Source organism: Camelina sativa, chromosome 5 (assembly GCF_030686135.1).
Source record: "Camelina sativa cultivar CO46 ecotype springtype chromosome 5, ASM3068613v1".
In the NCBI taxonomy this organism is placed as follows: domain Eukaryota; kingdom Viridiplantae; phylum Streptophyta; class Magnoliopsida; order Brassicales; family Brassicaceae; genus Camelina; species Camelina sativa.
Genome location: NC_141884.1, coordinates 12614846 through 12632206, shown reverse-complemented (window position 1 = coordinate 12632206; position 17361 = coordinate 12614846). Strand labels below are relative to the sequence as shown.

The 17361-nt window shown below is 34.2% G+C and overlaps 1 long non-coding RNA gene across 1 annotated transcript; it reads left to right on the top strand.

Moving 5' to 3' along the window:
- The first annotated feature begins 10039 nt into the window (after positions 1–10039).
- Positions 10040–11778, top strand: LOC147943660 (uncharacterized). The gene is made up of 2 exons (XR_015556767.1): positions 10040–10919; positions 11093–11778. It is a non-coding gene; the product is annotated as an uncharacterized LOC147943660 (long non-coding RNA).
- Positions 11779–17361: the final 5583 nt, after the last annotated feature.

The following is a 17361-nucleotide window of genomic DNA, read 5'->3' as shown; positions in this document are numbered from 1 at the left end:
GGAGAAAACCTTTACGGAATGACCAAACAATCAAATAAAATATTTAGTTACTCTTATTTTCTCCTTTAAGCTTTTTTCCTATTGCCATATTTCTCCTTTAAGCTTTTTTCCTATTGCCATATTGAATAAGCTGTAATAACATTTTCTGTTTTATCTCAACGAGTTTAAAAGGTTAATTACGGTATGGAGACGTCATGAGCCTACATGCATGTACACTACGACGTATTCATAAAGTCAAAACAATGTAACTTAGTCTAAGATATATATCACACAACGGTATAGTTGTGTTAGAAAATGGTTTTTTTGAGTTTAAAATTTAATTATACATTCTTTTATTTATATATTATTCTAACTTGGATATTTGTTAAAATTACTACGGATAAGGAGACCTAAAGCTTAAAATAGATGATCAGATCTCTATTATATATATGTCAAAGGAAGACATTAGAGAAACAACGTTAGACGAGGTGATTTGTAATTGATTTTTAGTTAACTTGTGATATGGGACTTAAATTTCAACTTTCGCTTATGTCTTTACATAACAACTAAATAAAGATGATGAAGATTTGCCTTAAACAATGTCAAAGTGGATAAAATCACCAAAATGTAATCTTTATTTTATTTTGTTTTTGGTTTAAAGCCACTGAATAGGCTTTGAAGTTTGAAGGATTCATATCATTTTCCGTCTTTGTGTTGACAGGATAAAATAGGTGTTTTTTTATGTTAGAGGTTACCAACAATTAAAAGGAAAATAAACTACACATTATCTGAATCTGAGGATGACAAATGTGCAACATTAAGAAATATAATATTTATTTTATATCTCCAAACTTCCATCATCTTTAATAAAAAATTATTCATGGGATAAATTCAAAACTCAAAAATGATGGTAGATCTCGGCTATTTCTGTAAGGCCACAACGGAAACAATGTTCAAACAAGTTATTAAGTGACATGTATTAATATGACTATATGAGTCTATTTTCTATAATTTTTAGTTGACAAATTACATCTTGACCCAACAGAAAATACAAAGTCGATGATCATTTGCCCGTACAGCTTACATCAAACATGTTACTATTCTCGAAGTTGTTTAAATATTGATTGACCATTTTAATGTTAAATATCATTTCAATGTTTACAAATACATTGCATAAATCATATATTTTGTAATCACAAAATTCGCCAAGAATGTATTGCAATGTGGTTACATCGCAAAACAACATTTCCTAGATGAGAATCAGTCTAAGTTTTTAAACATTTCGTCATTCAAAAAAGTAAACATGATTAATAAAGTCCAATATACATGAGGGTGTAGTTTAATAACTTTTCTTTTTTTGTCGCCAACTGTTTTCATTAAATATCTTAAAAGGATTACATGGTGAATAGGATCCTAATTACAAGATATAAAAGCCCAATTAACCCAAAAGTATTATAAGCAGATAAACAAAATGAATGGGTCAATAAGGGACACGTGTATAACATGTGTTTGCGTGCACGTTGAAGGGGAATTGCGACGACCGACTCATGTCACTGCCACCGCCTCTCCGCCGGAGCTGAAATTCCGACCATAACCAAATTTCTGGCAAGTATAGCACTTTGTCCACAATATGGTCTATCAAATTTCAGCTTGTAACTCTGAAATTCACCAAATCTTTTTGCACCTTTCTCCGAGTATGACAGAAACAGAAAAACTTGAATTTTCTGATTTGTTAAGCCCCGGAATACACGAGAAGGTGAGATGTCAGATCAGTCGCAAAACACGCTCTCTGAATCCGTTCTTCACCAGCCACCGAATTCTTTTCTTCACGATTCACAAACCCAAGGAGAAACGGTCATCCATAGCCGATCTAACGGCCCCAATAAGTTATGAGGATTTACACCCCTCATGAATGGAATCGAGCAATCCGACGATCCAGAAGCTCCATCCACTACTCGGCTTTGCCTCTTTAAACCATAAGGAGATCTATGAGGTTCTGCAAAAAGAAGAGAAAACTAAAGAAATAACCACCAAAGCTATGATACACTCACACTTAGGCGAGATAAATAACCGGACTTAGCCGAAGATAAAAAGCCGACGATAAGTTTCGTCGAAAAATGAGAACGAAAGCTTTCTCTCTCTGAAAGATTTGAGAGAGAGAGAGAGAAGAGAGAGAAAGCGTTCCAAAGAGGGGATGTAGTTTAATTACTTAAGATACATACTCTTCCCAAAAATTAATATTATTTTTATCAATAAAAAAAAAACCAATTAAGAAAACAAAATACAGAAAGATGAAAATCTAACAGAAAAAGAAATTGCCAATAGAACAAATATGAAAATAAGCTCGTGCGTAGCACGGGACAACTCTTAGTATATATATATATAAGAACTTATGATCATCTTTCATCTGACTGCTAATAGACTGCAAAGGATCAGAATCAAGTGATGGATGAAGATATCCAGCTGGAAGACACACAGAAGAGAAATAATAACAAAAATGAAACATACCAATTTAGATCATTACTTGCGGCAACCAATAAGGAAATCAAAGCTTAAAAAATACCCAATAAACATATAACAATCAGAAGAAAATTACAGATAGACAAAGGCGTCAAGACAAATAAACCCTAAAAGATGGAAGCCCCAAGTTCAGCCATGTTGAGACAACTAGTAGACTTGAAAGGAATCTAGGCAAAAAATTCTAAGCAGAAATTCTACTTGCATCATTCAAATTCACATAGAAAGAGAAAAGAAATCAGACAGAGAAAAAGAGTAAAGGGGAAGAAAAAATGACCATACATTGCATTGCTTATGTTATGTACGTTTACGTGTGAATTGAATTTGCGGAGAATCTGCGATATATAATCATCCGTTTACTTGCCATTGTAAATCCAATCTTTGATTTCGTAAAATCCTCTTAATTATAGTCAACAAGATGTGACACCATTACCATATACAAATTAGTTTAATTGATTCCGTGTCTAAAGGATTTACAATACAATCACGAAAACCTTAATAATTCAGAGGGGTCATAATAATCTAACGGTTGAGAACTAGAAGAAAACAATGAAAGCAAGAGGACTATTCGCCTCTTTCAAAACGAATAGTCGAGATTATTTTACACTTTTATGAAAGTAAAAGTGTAAAACAAAATGTATGGTCTTTCCCGAAACAAAATGAACGGTCTTTCCCGAAACAGTACTTCTCTATAATCTAAAAGACACAACCCTGCTGAGTTGCCTCTTTTCAGAATTTATATATATTTATCAATGAACTCTTTAAATTTTTGTCCTCCTCTGTTGTTCATTCTACGGTTTCGCATGTTGAAAATATTTGAAAGACTGAAACTAAAAATCAAAACGGTTCAAAAGTGATCTGATCAAAACGGTGCAACGTTGCCTAATTTCGCCTCCATGTATTATTTTGTCGCCAGCACAGAATCTTACCATCGCTACTCATTTCGATCGCCTCTAGGATGATCCCTGTTCTGTATTATATTCTCTGCTTATCTTCTTGTGAAGTCTTGCTTTGTCTCTTCTTCATATACCAAGTGAGTTCTGTTTCAAAAAACATCGTTTAATTGACTGTAAAATATAGCCACTGTTTAATAGATTTGTTGGTTCTTGAGTTATACAATTCGTGTGTGACTTTGTATGATAGTTTTTGTTCTGTTTTAGAATCCCTGATTTGGTACCCCATTCACTCATCACTGCTGATCTGGGTTCGATCTCTGATTCTCCTTTTCGTGTATACGTGGTGTAGTTATGACTTTATTTCTTTGATTGAGTAAACATACGATGCTTATTTTATACGTACTTTCAGCAGCATGCCGTTAATAAAAAAGAGATGAAATTTCATAACATCAATACAATAAAAGTTGAAGGTGTTTCTCTCCAAAACTGACACATCAGCTTTTGTATTGAATTATAGCTTGACACATCAGTTAAAATCAACAACCAATGAAAACTTTTGAATTAATACAGCTAAGATTTCTAAACCAGTTAAAAAACTATGTGCCACATCACATGGTCTTTTACTTCATAAACCCTCAGTGACTGAATCATCACTCAAGCATCGATTCTCGCTTCAGAACCGTAAGCAAAATCGGAAACGTCTGGAACCGCACAGAATCGCGGTGGAATTGCGCTTCCTAAGAAGCAGAGTTTGGAATCGCAGAGGAAGCGACGGTTCTCATTGGGAAGCGCACAAGTTGTGAATCGGAACCGTCCAAAGATTTAAGAAAGCATTTGTCAATGATTAAAATCTGTTCCATAGTTTAATTCCAAGTAGATTCGTAAATTATTATGAAACCTAGAGTTTGAATTTAAAAAAAAAAAAAAAAAAAAGTCTATCAAGCAGGTGTGGCGAACTGCAAGAAAATACGAAGAAGAAGAAGCAATTAGGTTTTTCAATTCACACTTGGCTTTCTGCTTTTCAATTTTATAATTTTAATATTTAAGAAAATAAAAGAGATAACCAATGATAGAGATTTGCGTGAACAGCTTTTTCCTTTTTCTCTCTCTATATATTATCTTATCTTTTATGTTACTAATGTGATTATCTGTCATATATAATAAAATAGAATTCATTTTATAACCAAGTTTTTTGTTTAGATTTTGGATACCAATATGATTTAATTGTTTATTTTAGAATTATATCTCAAAAATAATTTAAAATTTCAGCATAGTTTAGATATTGGTATATACTATATACATATCAAATATCTTAATATATTTTATTTGAATAATTTAACATATTAATAATGAAATACTTAAATTTGAGATATTTAAAATAATTTATAATATATATACATACATATATAATTATATATTAGTGGATCCAACACGCACCCGCTTCCTAATTTTTATTAAAAAGTCAATTCTACGCTTCTAAAAGAAATTCCATTTCTTTTTAGAAATCTCTATACAAAACAAATAACTCATACCAAAACATAAACATATCTACTTTTCTATAAGAAAAAGTTAAGCTAAGAAATTATTTAAATATTTATAATGATAAATATATATATATTCATTGGTAAATATAAGTAACTCATGATGGAACTACGTCGACCGCATGGTCCAAGAAATATCCAGTTTTTTATGAACCAAACTTTAAAAACATTGTTTATAATAATAAATAAGATTTTTACTTCTTTCTTAAAGTAAAATAAAATTTGCAATAGAAGAAGATAGAAAACAAAAGATTCATGTTGTTTTTTTTCCTAAGAGGGAGATTTATCTTTCAAATGTCACTAAATGGTAACATTATATATAAATATTGCATAAAGTATACAAAAAAATTTTAGCAAAAACAAACTACTAAATTCTATAATCCTTTTAAAATCTCAATTTTATTTATCTTAAAAGAAAAATTAATTTATAAACATATCACGCAGCCTAACGCGGGTCTTACCTAGTTTATTTAAAAGCTTTAGCGTTTAGGTTGGGTTCATTCCCGGTGGTTGTGGAGGAAGGTTTGAACGTTTGCTGACCAAGGGCTTTTCCATCTTCAATGTTTGTGATTCTTCCTTTATGTGAGTCTTCGTTGATATATATTAAAAGGCCCGTTGACGTGTGAGTCTTCCTTTATGTCTGTGATTCATCCTTATCGTTGGTGGTCATTTGTAAATACAATTCTGTTAATTTTTAAAAATTGAACGTATATTTTTAAAAATTGCAACAGTGGCGATGGCGAAAGGAACGTACGTTGTTCTCTTTTATGTTACTCTTACCTCTTCTGTCTCTCTTAATTATTTTCCAATGTAACAATTAAACTCACCAGTAATCCTTTGACTTGTACATTCTGATAGAAATGTAATTCTTAAAATTATATGGAAACCTACAGATGGGTGTCACTTTCATTCCGACAGATGGAGAACTATATTGGTTAGTCCTTGAATGGGGATCAATTCATCATACCCTCTGAGTTAGTCGCTTAGTCCACTAATTGTCGTAAAGGCATGTTAATATATAAACCATATGTTGATTTTCTGTGGAACTGATATTATTAACCATCATTATAATGTACTATTTAGATTGACTTTGATGAATTAGTTCATTTGCTGATTACAACCTCATTTTTGTTTGGATTTGATACGGACTGAGTTTTTTTTAGTTAGATCATCAGTGTTTCTGCTATTCATCATTTTCATATGCAGTATTATCGACTTTTAATCGCTCATGTCATAGACAGTAGACCTGATGTTGTTATCAACCCGTTTGATATGGTATAGCAGCTTTGCTTCGAAAAGTTTTTATTCTAATCAACAACTTTTTTTTTTATCTTTCTTAAGTTAATAAACAATGATTCTTCGCTTTCAAAACAAAAACTTCTTCATACAAGGGGTCATGAATCTGTTTAATGAAGGGAGGAGATTTCTCTGTTTCCAAACATAAAGAGTATTAAGTTTTTTGTTGGAAAAAAGACATACATACTGGAAAGATTTTAATTTGGCGGTGGTCACGTTTGGGAAGTCAACACGCACCCACATCACCAAAACTATCCACCTCCATATACTACTACAGTTTGTCACTAACATTTGCACCGTTTGAGTCATGATTTCGATTTCTTTATTATCATATTGTATTCCTATATGGTATAGAACAGCTCTACATGATCAAATCTAAGGTATAATAAAATAATTAAAAAATATTGGCCAGTTATTACAAAAATAAAATAAAATATATGAAATAATTAACAGATGTTTAGTCATTTTATATGTTTGTGTTGTAACTATAAAATGATAGTATGATTCTTTATATTATAAATATTATGGGTGTTATCTAAACATGCTAAGGCCAAACTTGTAAACACAAACACATATGTTACCTGCAAAACAAACCGGTAGTTGGCAACATTAACAGGCCCTACAAGAACATTCTCGAGAAGCTGATCATAAATCTCATCTTCTGCGGAGCCTACATAGATCAGTTTCCATTCCAAATCTGTACCAAAAGCAAAGCTGAGGTCTAAGTACTGAACAAACCTAATGTTATCATAGCTTTACACCATACATTACAAACAATCATACAAAACACTAATCAAAGGCGAGACCTTTGTGCAAATTGATCAATCCCAACTAATAAGACATCATGACTTCTACAAGTACACCCAAAATCCCAAAGTTTCAATCTTTATATTGGTATCACAAATCATAATCAAGCATGAATCTGATACAGAAATAAGGGTAGATCACAATCAGTAAGAAGAATACTAAAACCCTCGATTTACAAAACCAAGCAAAATCATCAATTTTTCAAATTCTGGGGAAGAAAAGGAGAAACTTTTTACCGTCTTTGACAGAGTTCAAACACTCGTAAGAGGGAACTTGGCCGATGAAGCCGAGATAGTTTTCCTGAACGCCGAATCTGTGAGTAAATCAATTGAATTTTTGCGGTCTCTAGATGAATCGGTTTTGATTCGCTGTTTCGATCGACAGAGAAGAGAGAGAGACGGTCGAGGAAGAAAGAGAGAAGAAAATGGAGAAAAAAAAATTCTTTTTTATATTTACGCATCAATGAATCAAGAATATGCCACGTAGCGTTGCTACTACCGTTCCTTAATTCCTTCCCAGGGAATCGATTCTCTTCTTAATCGACTAAAAAAATGTTTTTTATTAAATTTTTGGACCCCAATTATAAGAGAAACCATGAGAGAACTCCCCAGTAATGATGCTCTAACTCCCCTACCCTTCACGGTGAGAGGGAGAGTAGTCAGAGAAGCATGTATGTAACTGAATAGGTGTTTCAAACGAACAAGTCTTTCAGAAAGTCCGTCGCGGGTCCAGTACAATCACGATGAATCATTTGATTAGATGGGAAAGTACGTACGTATTTTGAATAATTGGAAATGGTTTATCTGTTATGAATTATAATGAGCATTAGCTATATATTGCCTTTGGCATTGTTTATGTTCTTTTAGGTTTATAGTTTAAAAATTGTAACAGTGTTGTTTTAGAAACGTTGTTGTATATTTTTCTGTATTTGGCAGATAAAAATTCATGTCACTGGTAACTTAACAAGTAATGTTGCTTTCTATGCGTTGTGGTTTGGTTACTACCCTAATTGTGTCTACACATAATTTCTGTTGCAGCATATGCATCTTCAAATTATGTACAAAGTGGAGAATATATAGGGAAATTTAGGCGAAAGCGTCAATTTCATCATTTTAAAATTTGTAACTTCGAAATATAAAGGTGACCAAGAAATAAGTTTGCATAAAGTACCCTAGAGTACCATCATTCCTTTTGACTTCTATATAAAAAATAAATAACTGGTGAGCATCTTAAAATTTAAGTGAACATATTTCATACATCATTTTATATATATGTATATATATATATATTCCTCTTAATTGATGAAATACATATGTATTTAGATTTTATTTTTGCTTTACTGAAAAAAGATATTTGTAATAAATACATATGTATAATGGTAATTTGGATTTTAATTTTAACGTATAAGAGATTTATTAGTTGGACCACAAACATAACTATCATGGCATTGTATTGGCAATATGCTCGATTGAGTATATATACGCCTACATAGTATATATATTATAACATCAATTGTAAGTGCTTATGAATTACTCTTCTATTTATGGCTCAAAAAAATTTAAAAAACCCATAATATAGTGAAATAATCAGAGAATTGCTTCTTCCGGAAGGAGCCGAAGCAACCCAGAAGTAACGCATACGTGTCAGGTTTAGATTGGTTGTAGGGTAAATATATATTAAAAAAAATCATTTTCTTCTTTTTTTTCTTTCCCGACCTTTCTCTTTTTTCTCTTTCGATGTTAACGACGATGGATTCGCCGATTCACCAACCATGATGAATTTTTTTGGGTATTAAACTACACATATTTAGTCTTTAAACTTCTAAAAAAGTAGATGAGGTATTTTTGGGTTTTATTAAAGAATACCCAATCTAAGTGTTTAAAAATGACAATACATTTTCATATATGTATCATAATTAAATTAAATTATAGAACCATTACTTTATATTTTTCACCATTAGAGAAATGTAGAAATAATGATTATTACGAACCCAATCTGTAAGAAATATTCAACGTCGCTATCCGATAGATAATTTGAATGAGATGGTTGCAATGAAAAGCCAGTAGTACCGGCCATGGCCACTGAATCGGACAACACGTACACTGTACTTTGATGAATATGAAAGGGCATTAGTTCTTTTTTTTTTTTTCCGGTAATTATGAATAGTGATTGCTTCAATTCTCTAATTAAGTTTGCAAACGTGCCAATCATCAATTCTTTTACGTTTTGGAGCATGTTCGTTATTTGTGTTTCGTCTACCCTGTTTATTGTTTATTTTTGTGATCGGCTTTTGATATGTAATTTTTTGTGTGGTTTGTTGTAATTGAAGTGTCATTCTCGTGTATTTCGTCTAGCCATTTTTAGTTTTGTTTTTATTTATGTGTTTCGTTTAGCGGTAATGCTTCACAGTTAGAATAATTTCTTTATGTGTTTCGTCTAAAAATCGTTTGGCTTTTGGCAGTTAGGTAATTTTTGTGCGTTAAGACTAGCGATCATCGTGACATCGTTGGGTGGTTTTGTCGTGTGTGTGTGTGCTTCAGCTAGAGCGCTCGTTTAATGTCCGTCCGCTTTAATCATTTTTGTGTGTTTCCGTCTTTCGTTTGTCATGTATATTTTATGCATGCGACACATTCAAACCCTACACATACATCTATATGTATATGCATGCATGCGACACATTCGCACCCTATACATAGATCTATATTTTATGCATGTGACGCACCCTACACATTATATTACGCATCATAATTCATACATTCACACCCTATATACATACATCTTTTCATAAGAAAATCATATGTTGCATTTACATACACAGTCGAATTTAACTTGAAAAGGCTGGCCAACAGAAGATGTGAAGCTCTCGGACAAACACAGTCACTTTGCATACACCCTCTGCAAATCAAAATCAACCTTCATTACATTTTTTTTTTAATTTCCGCTTGTCAACAAAGGATGTACGTACGGTACTAAAAATCCAGCAAAAAAGAAAACACTAAAACTATTCTTTCTTTGTTTTCTCACAAAAATTATAAACCCATTTTACGCTTCTTTAGACAGAACATATATATAGACGTAAAAAACAGAATATAATTGATTTCACATAATTGAAGTCAAGACTCGAGAAATAGGAACCTCTCTCTCTTTTCTCTCTCTCAAATCCTTTAGAGAGAGAGAGAGAGTTCTTTGTTCTTCTTTTTTAGCCGTCCGGTTTCTATTCTAGCACCCGTTTCGTCAGCTATCGGCTTATTTAGCGGTGGTTGGATGGCTTTGGTCTAGCATCGATCGGTTCTCGCGATGATGGCTAGCTTTAGTTTATCTCCGGCGCTGTCCGGGTCCTATCACGGTAACTTTGTTGCCGTTGATTGTTATCTTTTCCGTTTTAGTTGGGTTTTTGGTATGGCGTCTCCGGCATCAGTAGCGGAGATTGTCGGCTGTCCTTCCAGCAACTTCTGGTTCATGTAACAGAGTTTGGCTGGCTCTCCGTCCGGCAGTTTCTGGTTCTTTTAACAGGACTTGGCCGGCTCTCCGTCGGGCAGCTTCCGGTTCACTTAACAGAAGTTGGTCGGCTTATGTTACGGCTATACCGTTGCCGTATTTTAGTTTTTGTTATTCCGGTGTGTCCAACTTTGGGTTTCTGATGTCGGTAAGGTGGTTATGGTGATATTTGGCATGAAGATAAAATAGAAAAGTCTAGAGAAAAAGAGCAAGCAAAGTTATGCATTTAAGTAGGCCATGTCCGCCTGACTTCGGTTTTTCCAATTTAGCGATGGGGAGATCTTCATCTGTTTAGAAATCAGATGTAGATGCGGTGGTATTTGATACCAAGAGACAGAAATATGGTGGAATTGAAGTTGTTGGGTTTTGCTTGGCGGTTTTACTGGTACAAAATTTCCTCTAGATCTCATTTCAGATTAAAATTTCTTCACTGATTCATGATGAAGTCAAGATGTCTACGAATTGGATAAATGTTTTTCTCGGGTGAATTCACTTCGGTTTACTGATGGTTGGATATTTCTCCGACGTCAATCACTGGTGGTCGGAATCTTCTTCCAGAGCGAATCCAAAGAGTCATCATTGAGTGAAGGATATGCTTACACGTGGCTTGAATGTTGTGTGGGATGCACGTGTTTAAGTTACTCATGCTATCATCGGTTGACCTTATCTCTCCTCTGGGACACCTATGTGTTTTAATAAGGCCAGTTGTTTCTTTACTTTGGGCCAATAGTTTTTTAGTTGGGTCGTAATTCTTAGTACTCGAACTTTGACTTGTTTTGTGGTTATTTTCCTTCAAGCTTTAGGATCTCAGTGATTGAGGGTCTTGCAGAAGTTTCGGGTGAATTGGATTGCACTCATGTCTTCACCGGGTCGCACATTAAGTGTAAAGGTTCCTGGGATGGGGGTTAAATGAGAGATTCAGTTTTTCCCCTCTTAGTCTTTTATTTTGTGTTGGAATTATTTGCTGGATGTTCTCTTTCTTTGAGTCCCTTGTTAGTTTGATCTGTTGCTTCAAATGTTCCGTTTAAAGCAGCCAAGGTTATAGTTCTAAGTCTGAACCAGAACTTGAAAGATCATGAAGATGTTTACTTTTGAGCAGATGAAAAGGAGATTATCAATCTTTGTTGGATAATCCAATATTGTAATGTTCATTAGCATATCGAATTCTGTAAGTGGAGTTTTCCACTGTTGTAACCTTTGCAACACTTATGTTATATATGAAAGCAAAACACTTATGGGAAAAATATGACCGAGACATGCCTTTAGGGAACTAAGTCAAGACTCAAGATAGCATGCTATATAATTAACGACACACATATATGTAATTGTAAATCAGTTTATTAAAGACGTGTATTATATCCTTAAAAAAACCGTTTATTAGATAGATTCACTTCACATCACTAGCTATAGTCAAGACAACAAGATATTTAAATGGATTTTGATAACATAGCCTTTGAAATTTTGGTTGAACTTCATAAAAAAAATGTTTGGAAGATTACGAACAGGGTAATTAACAGAGACTAATAACAATAATCTTTTAATGATAAACAAACTAGACTATTTTACCGGTGCCTTTGAATTTGCTTTTCTCTCGGATGTTGAAATATATATAAAGATAAGTTGAGTTGAGAAACGACAGAACAAAGAGAATGATAAACAGAGGGTATTTGACATTTGTAAATAAACCGACTAAGCGGATTCAGATTTCTGTCCTAAGAAAGAGTATTTATAGACTCCAGTATTTAAATATTTCAACAAAAATATTATAATTCAAACGGTCCAAATATGTTACCGTTTTCAAATTTTCCTACTCTCAGGTCAAATCAAAACGTTTTTAAACTGGAAAATCAAGTTAACAATTAATTCGTTTTTACTATATAATTCAAATATTAAAAATGTTAACTGTTTTACAAGTTTAATACTTTTTCTACCCTGAAGTCAAATCAAAAAGGTTGGAACAATTTGGGAAATCATAAGCACCAGCTCTCAAGATAATTTTTTTTTATTTCTATCAAGATAACTCTTTTACTAATTCTAATAGAAAGTTTTGTTACTACTAATAGTCACGTAATAGTAATATTCGAACACCGAAGATCCTCCACCTTGTTCGTAGTGTTATTGATACCTACATTTTTATATCATATATATATTTCATAATCAAATTTGAAATAGTCCGTACACTGTCTTTAGGACTGAAAGACGATTTAAGAAAAAAACATCCACTAATCACAAGAACACTAGAAGTGATACACACTTATCGCTAACCTCCAAGTCTGCTCGAAACCTCAGTGAGCTTTGTGTCCTCTGTTCATAACTCTAATCTGATGCACACTGTAGCGTAAATCTGAGGTTATGTGTGTGTTTCAGGTGGATAGAGTTAAGGAGCCAAATTAGACAATGGGGATGAGATGATATTATCGGCCATTGCTTCTGATCGAAAAAATTTAAGCGCTGCCAATTTTCTGGCTAATTCGTTATTAAGTATAAAAGGTTTTAATCGATCTTGTAATAACCGGTTTGATACTTTTTGATAGTTGGACAGTAAAATTATTTGTCTTTCAATGCCTCCTGATGACTCTTTTCTTTCCCTTATTTACTCATTGTGTAAATATATAGATTTACCTGAGAGCAGATGCCAAGACTCCTTCAAGCACCAAAGAGAACGGTGTAGTACCTACAAAACGCACAACATTAGGTATTTGTCTTATGGCGCGATGTTACTTTAAAAGAAATATCTGCTTCTTACCTTGCTTCGGTTCGACCATAGTGGTCCAGCAAGACCCCACTGTGAGCATCAACATTTGGTGACGGGTTCTATAACAAGCCATCATAGCATTTGCAAGTATATTCAAATTCGAAATGATCGGCAAAGGAGTTCGCAAGCCTTGTCATACTTTCAACGTAATCCATTACATGAAACGATCCCCCTGTTATACTAGAAATGATAGAGATACTACCTTTCCAAGCTCGGTGAGAACAGGGTCGCACAGCTTCGTAAAGCTTTGACCCCTACAGAGTAGGAAAGATTTGTAAGCCACTGGACATTGATAGAATTTTGAGAGCACAACAGAATAGAAAGAAAAAAAAAAAAAAAAATACCAGCTGGAAAAGAGGGTCATCAGGTAAATGCTTCAAGGCAAACTCTCTTTGCCATACATATCTTGGATCAGTTTTGCGCAGAACACCGTGTCCATATCCTGGAACAACCTGCAGACAAATCATGACGAGGTCAACAGTGAGACTGGTGTTCATTTTCGCATGCTCCATTTGTTTAAAACTTTCATCAGTCATGTACAGGTAGAGGAATTGTGTGTTTTTACCTTGCTATTGTTTAATGTCTTCCAAACAGATTAACTGCTCTTTCAATATGTTTTCTCCACATTCCTTCGCAGCTTCCTGTTGCAACAAAACAAATAAGAGTCTAAGAATTTGTTCTCACCAACTAATCATTGTATTATATAACTATCACACGCTACCTACATAATAATAGACAAAAACAACAACAAAAAACTCATGAAGCTCTGACGTAGATTGAAGACTTAAACAAATTTCCACCTCCAAGATTACTATAGCAAAAATAAAACAGTAGAAAAACAAACATATCATGGCGGCAGATTTTTTTAAGTCTTGAAAAAACAACAATAAACACAAGAAGCTTGTTTTAGGAGAAATTAATACAGATCTATGGATAGTGATGTAAAGAAGCCTCATGAGCTCTTTCATCTTTTCATCACCAAATCCCAACATGTGGGAAAACAAATTTGCACCATAATCCAAAGATGTATCTGAGGGGATGGAATCACCATTCTTGTACATCCTGAAATGATTGAATGGAAAGTTAAATACAAAAATAGAAGTTAAGAGTACACTATCAATACCGAAAACTCAGAAGCTACAAGAAACATGTAAAAAAATTACCTCCGATAAACATACGCAGCTACAACAGGAACACGAGCAATCAGGTTGAGACAATCCTCATATGTTGGCTCCTAGAACCTGGACAAAACGATTTTTTTGTTATGATACCAGCTACTATGAAACACTATCAATAACTAAACCAGAAACTTGAAAAGCACACTTTGACTTGTGAAATCCATTCTCATATGCCTTTTGGAACTCTTTTGGCACTTGGATATAAGGAAACGAAAATTAGCATTCCGCTGAAAATTGAAAAAAGAAGAAAAGAAGCTTTAACCCATCTCACAACAAAAACAAGTATACGAGTAAAGAGAACCAGTACATAATTGTATCATACAAACCTTTGGCCGTCTGAACGAACAATGCTGACCAGTGACCACGACGTGTGAGAGTTGTCCATGATGCATCATCAAGCACAAGAAAATAAACTTGAACCTGCAATGCAAAAGATAAAACGAGCATTGAGATGAAAGAGAAAGAAAGTCAGAAAAAGAGAGAGAGAGAATAAAAAAGGGAATTACCCATTCAATGCAACACCTGAGAGCACACAAAATGAACGTCTCTTTATCAGTCAAACATTGGCCTTGCTTCAATCGGAGAGACCACGATTGAGCTTCCCTGCAACAAAAAAAAAACAACAGAACACACAAGAAATCTTACCTGTTTGAGAGTGAGTGAATATATAACCCGTTGAGAGAAAGAGAGAGAACTAAACCAAAACGAAGGGAGCCAAGAAATCTTACCTGTTTCCAAGGTGATTTTGTTACCTTTCTGCTAGAGCATCTTTTCCTACAAGCTGCACGCAAAAACACAATGAATTTATTACAGATAGAATTATGTGCTAAGACTGTGTTCTTCTATAACTCAAGCCAAGATTACATGCCAAGACTATCCTTCAAAACCTTAAAAATGTATATCGCTGAGACAATAGTCACGATATTGATACATATACAAGGATAAGTGACACGTACCTCTCTGGCCTTTGTCTTGATGTTGATGAAATCTGGATCCAACTTCTCATAGAAAGTTTCCAATGCCTGAAGAATAAGAAAAAACAACTTTTATATACAAGAACTCGAGACAGGGAAACCAAGACAGGTAAAAAAACATAAATAATGCTTATACGAGCCTGCGGCAGTTGTGAAACCAAACACCATCTAGTTTATCTCAATCGAGACATCGTGGAGCATCTCTCTCATCTGAATGTATGTGAACACAGCAAGAACATCTAGGAAACACAAGAAACAGAGGACCAACAATAGCCCCTATTAGATAAAGCAACCGCTAGGAAAAAAGACTTATGGATGCAAGGTAACCTGAAAGTTAAACTCTGAAATCATTCGCAGTCTCAAAATGCTTTCTCTCCGAACCTCCCGCACTGTAAAAGAGGGACATAGATGTTTTCACTTATATAGAAAAAAAGAAAAAAATCGGTTGAGAGGAAGAACACTACCTGAAGATTTAGTGCAGAGAGATCTATCAAAACCATCACCCACCGATCAAAGCATCCTCCAAATTCTAAAATGACAGAGAGTTAAAAATCGCATGAACATAATAACAAAGATTTTAAGGGATTCAGTCTAGAAACCAAACCATAGAAGAATAACATGAATAGGAGTGACAACTGACAGGGATCAGTCAAAGCCATCACCGATCAATCGTAAGATCCTCCTCCACAAATCTAAACCAACAAGAAGAAAACAACAAGTAATTAATTAGTAACATGTATCTAGAAATCAAAGTGAAAATCAAAAGCAAATAGAGATGGAGAAGAAGGAACCCGTGAGCCTGAAGACGTAATGGATAAGAAGGTGATGATCAGATAATAATTCGCTTCCAAAAGACCTGCAAGACGAAAAACAAAAATGTAAGGTAAAAAAACAGAAGAAAAAGAAGTAAAAGATGTGTTAAGAGGAAGAACAAAACCCCTGAAGAGTGAAGACGTAGCACAGAGAAGAAGCATGTCATCAAAGCCAACAATGATTGATAAAAACGTCACCCAAAACCTGGAAAAAAAACACAGAACAACAAGTTAGAAACACCAAACCCTAGAAAAGAACAAGCAAGTTAAAATCTAATGATCGATTCAAGGAAAACCAAATAAATATTAAAGGGGAAAACGTTAACAGCCTGAAAAGGCAAAAGTTGCACAACCACCACCTGTGATCCCCCAGGCTTTGGACGAGTGAAGTTGCCAAAGATCCCGTAAAACCAACACCAAAGAACCGGATAATCCTAAAACACAAGATAAAGGAAGTTAGATCCAATCCAGGATTTTCAATCTATTACTATCAACCAACAACAACGATGGTGGAGTGAGCAATGAGACCAAATTATATGAGAAGATGTAAAAGAGAAAAAAAGCTAACCTATGGTGGTTTAGGGAGAGCTTAAGAACCCCACGGAGTTGCAAAGTTTCACCTATTAGAGGACATGTAACCTCTCCATGTTTACATTCTCCGCTCTAGTGGCAGTCCAAGAACCCGGTCCCATATCAGCTGAAACGAGAAAGAGAAAACAGCATCACAAAGATGAATGTGGTTTTTTTCAAAGAGAATTGTCAATAGCGCAAAAGTATGTCTGTGGATGTACCTGTGATCAGATGACAGACTCCTTGAGACAGCCAAAAAGCAGTGTAGTATCTACATTTGAAAGAAAGGCCACTATATTAATTATAACCAAGATTTAGTAAAACAAAGGCCTAGGGTTAGTAATTGACAGCTGCAGAAGAGAAGAAAGCATCAGAACAATAGAGAAAGAGAGAAAGTAGAAACTTAAACCTGCACAGCGGTAAGTGGAATGTCACCACATGAAATAGCAGCTACATCATTACTTATGAGAGCGGCATTTTTTTGCAAGAGTCCTTGTTAACCTAGCAATAAAAAGGAAGTCGACTATTAGGAGTTATA